A 7,456-nucleotide genomic window follows, 5' to 3' on the forward strand; every position below is an offset into this window, starting at 1 on the left:
ATTAAGACTACTTGGACCAGGGCTTGAATGATTCTGCGAAGTAAACATAGATACAAAACATGGAAACTGGCATTTGGCATTATTTGGCAATTAAGAATGAGTGGTTTTTTACACCAATAAATTCTTTCCTTTAAAAAGCTGCTGCAGCAGAAAAAAACAGATTCAAGGAGGTAAAATTATTCACCCATTTCCCTGAAGAATCACAGCATGCTAAACATGCTTTTTTTCAACACTGATCAGAGCCTGTGCTTTATGTAAGTGAAGGCATTGGTCTCCATTTGCAGACTCTGAAGCTCCAATTTAACCCGTGTTTCTCCAGGACAGCTGGGCACTTCTGCAGGTCTGTGTGTGAAAGTGCTGGAGTCTGGCAATGGGACAGCTCAGGAAGGAGCTAGTTTGTTTCAAGGAATGGATGGGCAATGGGCAGTGTTGAACTTGGCTCTGATTGCCACCGTTTGATGTAGTCTGGCCCAAAATGTTCAGGTAACAAGGTATCCTGATATTTGCCTCCAGCTTCAAATAGATGGTTTTGCTGAAGTTGACAATTTACCCTTGTTTGTTCTCTGCTCTAATTTTGCAAACAAAACAGGACTATCTGAATACTCAAAAAACAACTGACAGTATTGCTCTAGAATAGACTTAATGAGGGTAACTTCTGCTCTTAGGGAAATCAGTCACACGATTCCTTTGAACATTTTCTGAGACCATGTGTCTCAGTAATGGCTTTTGCCAGCAGTAAGTGTAGGGTTTTACAGCACCACCTTAGGAGCAACTCAGAGGTCAGTGGTGAAGAGGACAGGGTTTGGAGTCCCACTGCATTGAGTCCCACTTATTTTGTATAAATCACAAAATGTTGACAAGTTCCCCAAGTGGTTTAGAATCTTTTTCTGTTGTCTAAATTCCGGTTACAGCCATAACAGAATAGCAGAATAAAAAAAAAGTCCTCTCATTTCTTCTCCAAGTGACAAGTGCCAGTGATCGCTCTGGGGGATTGTCTTATTGCTATAGCATTTCATTTATTTTTCTGCAATAAACTGTGAATTCCAAGGGGAAGATATTACTCTTTTAGACTCTCAGTCCAATAGGATATTCATTTGTCCTAAGGATTTATATAATTTCTCTTATCTAAATTTCCCACTTACTTTAGAACTGCTTTTTCTGTAAATGTTGCCAGGGCCATCCCACAACACTTCCTGCTCTAGACTTTCACCAAAGCCAAAGAGCACAGCAGCTACACCCATAACTTCCTTAGACAGATTCCTGAGAGAATGCATCACCTCCCTCTTCTTGGCTTGTTGGAACTTGCTTAGCTTTTATAGGCACTAGACCTTTTAACACTTTCTAAATTTGTGCTAGCAAAGACATGAGCAGGGTAGGACCCTGAACTGCATCCATCACATTGCTGTGTGTTAAATATACCTGAGAATGCAATGCCTCTGGCCTCTCAGAGATTCTACTTTATATCAAAGACTCGAACTCTTAATTAATAAAAGCTGAAAGAAGGCCTCAAGCAGAGGTGTTCTGTAAATCATTAAATTCTCAGGCTCTCAATCTGCAGAAAAAAAAAAAAAAAAGAGATGTGTTTAGACTATTACACTTGTGCAGAGCAGGACTACCTCCTCTTCAAGGATTACAGTTTTTGGTGAGGAAGAAGCATGCAGGAGGTGTGAATAAAATAAAATCAGAGGTGAAACATAATGCTGACCTGGATAATGCACCATTTCTTTAAATATGTATGTTTTTATTAGCCACAAAAAGCTTATTTCTCTATTGTAAAATATTTACAGTAGCAGCTTTATTACCATAACAGAATTCTACTTCTAGTTACACTTGTAACACTAACAAAAGCTCTTTATAGTTGCTTTTATAATGATACCTGCTTAGTTAGGATAAGCTTGAAAACTCTCTAATATTTCATCCTTCTTAAATACTATTCCTTGGCTATTCATTATAGTTGCTTCCCTACTCCTGTTTTCTTGGAAATTCTGTGTAAAAGCAGTATATTGGTTTTCAGTTACTTGTTGTGAGATTTTCTTTAACTCTGTATGGGAGAAAGGTTTTTGTTTTGTTTTTTTTTAAAGCCTTTTTGATGCTGATTAGAAAACCATTTTGATTTGAGAATTCTCATGTTTGCTCTGTAAAGAACAGATTATAGTCAGAGAACCAGAAGATGTCTCAAACAGCTGCTGGAGGGTGAATGATTTACAGTAGATCCACTATAAAGTGTCTTCCATCCGATACTTGCATTCTTTGGCCTCACAGAAGAATTAATACACTCTCTTGTGGTTCCTATGGAGCTGGGCATGAGCTGCATCAGAGAAAGTGCTTCATAAATTAAATTTTTGAGGTTTATTTGGGTTAGTAGGCTTTGCTGTAAATGGGTTTGCATCTAATCTTGTTTCCTTGTTTCTTGTTAATCAGTGCTAGTTGACCAAATTACAGCAGTATAATTCCTGCCAGAATGGAAGTCAAGCATTAGAAAATATAAAAATTAAAATCTAAGAGTCCCTAAATAATACAGAGAGGCATCTAGCAAAAGATAGATTTATGATCCTATCTGTTCATTTTTGTACTAAACATCCAAACTCTAAATGCTATTTTAGGTAACCTGATTCTCACCTGGAAACATAGCTGTTTTCCCTAAACAATCCCTTTAAAATTTGGAAGCATCTCCAGAATGGCAGTTAAAAAGTTTTGATGGTGTTCATCTCTGATGTGATTTCCACATCATCAGACACCTGGCTTCACAGCTTTGCAGATTTTATGTCTGGGAGAAAGGGACGGATTTGTTGGAGGTAATGACTTTCTTACTGTATGAAGCACAGACTGAATACCTTCCAGGCAGTAAGATAAATATTTCTCTCCTTCCCCTGCTGCAGTTCTTGGCATGGGCGTTGCTGTGATGGAGGATCTGTCTCAGGAGCAGCTCCCCAGGTCTGGTCACTGACTTGTAACACTTTGGCTACTGTCTGGTCCCATCCAGAGTGTCCATCACATGGGGGCTGGATCCAGCTGCCAAAGCCCCTCTGAGTGCCCTGTGGCTGCCCAGTGGCAGAGCTGCTCTGCAGAGCCTGGGTGTGCAAATGCAGGCTGATCTCTGCTGGGGCCATGGACACTGCAGCTCAGCTCCCCACGGGCCACAGCTGCTGCCTGGGCTTGCTGTGAAACCTCAGTGCAGGGCTGTCCACCTAATCCTCTGCAGGTGCTGATAGAGCCTGAGCTGGCTTGGGGCTTAGCTTGTCACACAGCAAAGATGGGCACATGGAAGCAAAGCCAGCCAGGTCAGCTCTTTGGGGCAGGAATGAGCTGCTCCCCCCTGATGGATCTGTGCTGCAGCACGTCCATGGCAGCAATAAAGGCATAGCAGCAATAGTGCTACTGCTGGCTGCCAACTCCAGAAACCCACTGGCTGAGGCTCTGCTCACCTCTGCCTCCAACACGTGAAATGGGCTGCTAATGGAAGAAAATTTACAAGGCAGTAATTTCTAATTGCTGAGACCAGTCAGTGGCCACAAACACAGAGGCAGTGCTTCTGTTATTCTTCCAAAAAAATAAGCACCTCGTCCATTTATTTGGCCTTGCAGATTAAAAAAAAAAAAAAAAAAAAAAAAAAAAAAAAAAAAAAAAATAGAGAGAGCTTGTTAAAAGGATTTATCTGAAATTTTCTCCTTCTCTGAACAGATAGCTCATATTAAAAGATCCATGCTATCTAACAAAACAGGGCAGGGTTGGCTTTCATTTTATAATTTCAAGAAAACAATCTTTGGCCTTGTAGAATGAAATGAAACACTGAGAGAGGTGGGGATACTGGTTTTGCTGAGTTTTTGCCCCATGCCTTCTGATTTGTCCTTAACTGATTATTTTGCTATTTAGTGTGGTCTTTTTGGGGGTAGGACTAGAGGACTAATTGGATGGTATCCTTCTCCCCCTACTGCATTTTTAAGAGCCTTTAGAGAATTTTCAGGATATGCTTTCATCTCATATAATTTAAACAGAATTTTTTCTAAATAAGATTTATGAAGTTCTTGATTTTAACTCCTCCTTTTTTCATGGTTTTTAAAAGTGACATTAGAATCAGCACCAAACCCAAAAATAATCTGAGGTTTTCTGCAACATAAGACATGGAGAAAAGGTTTTCCATGTTACTGGCCTGCTCAAAGCAGCTGAAGATTTGTATGGCATCTTGATGTAATTTTATCCCAGGCTTTGTTTGAAAATTGAGGTCTTCAACACCCTCAATGAAGCCCAAAGTGCCTTACATGAAGTTAACCCATCACCTGGCCTCTTTGTCTCTGATGTGCTGGCAGGAGGGACAGGACTGGCATAGCTTCTTCACTGGGGGAATCCTTCATACTGTCAAGGTGCTAAGTTTTGGTTGAAGTAAATAATGCTTGAACTGTGTCACTTCTGTACCTGGGGTGTTGCTGTCTGAGAGTCTCAGCTGAAGCCAGGGCTCCTTTATCTTCTACACTTGACACTTTAAGTTCCCATCTTTCTAAGTCAGCTACCAATAGTAATGTCAATTAGATAAGGAGATTACTTTGTGCTGTTGTTCATATCTATTGCAATACTTCATTGGTTTTCTAGGCTGCATGACAGGAAGGAGAGGTTAGGTCTGTCTTTCAGGCCTGTGTGTTACCTATGCCAGGATGGGACTAACACACCCAAGTCTGAAAATGTCTGCAAAAACACTTTGTCATCATTTCTTGGACATGCTGGAAGTTATAATGGGCTTGAAAGAGAGATTTTGGACCTGGGTTTCCTCTTCTTTTCCCTACAGCTGTTGCACAAAATTCTTGTATCTCTTGTGAGAAAGTCATCTCTAATCTCTGCAGAAATGCTCCTACTTGCTGTGTATATCATTCTAATGTCAGAGCCCAGTATTGGATTAATGCCAGGGTTAACATTAACATACATTTCCTTGACATGAAGAAGTAGGACAGCACGTGAATATTAACTTTGAAATGCCCCTGGCAGGTTTTGCCAGCCATCTGTCCAAACTGAGCAACACCAATCATTTATTTAGACTGACTGTGGTGCTCTGGTTTAGATCTGTATCCCTTTCCATGTGATCTAACTTGCTTCTCTCCACTGTAACCAGTGCATCCCAGCACAGGGCTCTCTCAAAACGTGTGGAGTGCTTAGATCGTGTTTTGTGGTGTGTCAGAGGAGTCTATCACTCTGAGAGACTTGCTCCAGAATGGCCAGCAGCCCAGTGCTTAGGGCTCCTGCACTTAGCCAGGCAGCAGAGCCAGGGCAAAACAAGGACTCTACCTGATAGGGAACAAGAGCTTGGCCTGGACATGCCATGAGTGCCTTGAATGCCAGGCTGCTGTTGTTCAAAAGGCTTCTTTCTTTCAAAGCTACACTAAGAAAAAAAAAGATAATCTATCTTTCTTTGGCAGCTACTACCTGAGAGTCTAGCAGTTTAAGTCCCCTAATAACACCTATATGAAGTAGGGAAAGTCTGTTTTGCCACATTTTACAAACTAGGACATGAGAACAACCTGCAATGTAAAATAGCCCTAATAAAACAATGCACTGACACAGTTCTTCTAGTTGAACCAGGCAATGCCTCTCTTGGTCTCATACCCTGAGTGGCACAGGCTACAGCCACTGGAACATTTACACCCAGTCCCCCTCTGTGGTATATCCCAGCTGGCTGGAAGACCTTCTTAACTTCCACCTCAACCTGACTTCCACCTCAGATTCCCTAACTGAGGAATCTGGATCTGCCCTCTCATGTTTGAACGTGGATTCAGAAATCAGACTTGTATATCCATTTTGAAAAGATACTTTTCAGAACCTTCTAGTAAGGCAAGCTAAAAAAGCTACAATTTCCAAGGAAAAAACACATGATGTATGTTTTTCAAAGGCCTAACTAGAATGAAGTGTGATAATTGCCAACATGTGTATCTTATTTCCAAACTGTAATCCAGCCAATCTCCAGTTAATAAACTGGATCGTGTATTTGTTTACAATGTTCTTTGTTGAAAAGAGAAGTCCCATTTATAATCTCATACACATGGAAGTAATTTTATTCATGTCTTATCAGTTGGTCATGCTTTTAGAATAGTCTTTATTCCAGTTGCACTAAAGCAAGGAATATTTTAGTTACAAATCTGATTGAAGAAAAATTAGTGAAACTTGTTTGCTGCACACTGCAGGCAAAGTGAGAATTCTTTCTGTGTTTTCTGTTGTTGTAAAATACTGGTATATTCTGAGTCTGCCCAAAAATTCTCTCACATGCCACATAAGGCAAATAGCACCTTATTTTCCTCTTTGAATCCAGTCTTTCCCACACTGAGCACACATTTCAGGCATTTGCCAGATGGAAATGCTGCTGTCACCCAGCACAACCTTGCAAACAATGTCTTTCAAATGCTGCTCTCCATATTGTCCAGACTGAGTAATTCCCAGGCAAACTAAGCCAAATTAATGACTTTTTTAATTCCCCACTCCAAAAGAGTATAAACCCTGTATGTAGGGTATTAAAAGACCAAGAACTTGCTGACAAAACCTGTGGTGAACTTAACATCACATTCACTTGTTTTAACAGTTGCAAAACAGACTATTTGCATTTCCAGTTCAGTTTTAGATCAGACTTAGATTAAGCTATGATTGTATTAATAGAGAGAAGTAAATAGTGATGGAGCTTTTGCTGGAATATATATTTCGTCATTGTGCTTCAGAATCTTTTTCATTGGTCTAGTTTTTGTTGAATTTATATATTTATGTTCCCTGATTCCTGTATTTTGCAATCCCAAAAAAGAGTATTAAACTATACAAAAGGACTTTTTAATATTTCTTCCTGGTTTTGCTTCCCTTACTTTCATATTCCCAGCAAGCAGGTCAACTGAGAAACACCCATATTCCCTCTGAGCAGTGTCTTGCTTCCCAAAGAGCTTCCTGGAGATCAGTGGATGTCCTTGTTATGTCTGGCAGCAGCTACCAAACTGTGATTTACCAGCCCAGTGAGATTCTGGCAGTTCCAACAGGGCGACTGGCCTGACAGAAATACAATTGTTCATCTAATTTATATGGTTACAAGCCCAACAGAAGCAGGATAAGACGAAGGAAAATTTGGGAAGGGAATCTAGGGTAAAAGCAAAATAGCTGTGAACACAAATATGACAATCTGGCTCTTGATCATAAAGAGTGTGTTGAATGCTGTAGGACTGTTGCAGATGTTTTGTGATGCAAAAGAGAGAGGCAATCCTTGGCATTTGAAGATCACCTGCACATGCCAGGATGCTTCATGCATAAAAACATTAACTTTGCACCCCAATCACCATCTGCAGATACCACTTCAGCTCTGTTGCAGAAATCGTGCCAGTAGCTTGTCTGGACAAATGGATATTATTGTGCCTTGGCTTAATTCAGCCACAATGTCATGAAGGATTTTTCTTTATAAGACTTTATCCTACTTATACCATGTGTGCCCAAATCATCTTAT

This window comes from Erithacus rubecula (genome assembly GCF_903797595.1).
Source record: "Erithacus rubecula genome assembly, chromosome: 9".
NCBI lineage: Eukaryota > Metazoa > Chordata > Aves > Passeriformes > Muscicapidae > Erithacus > Erithacus rubecula.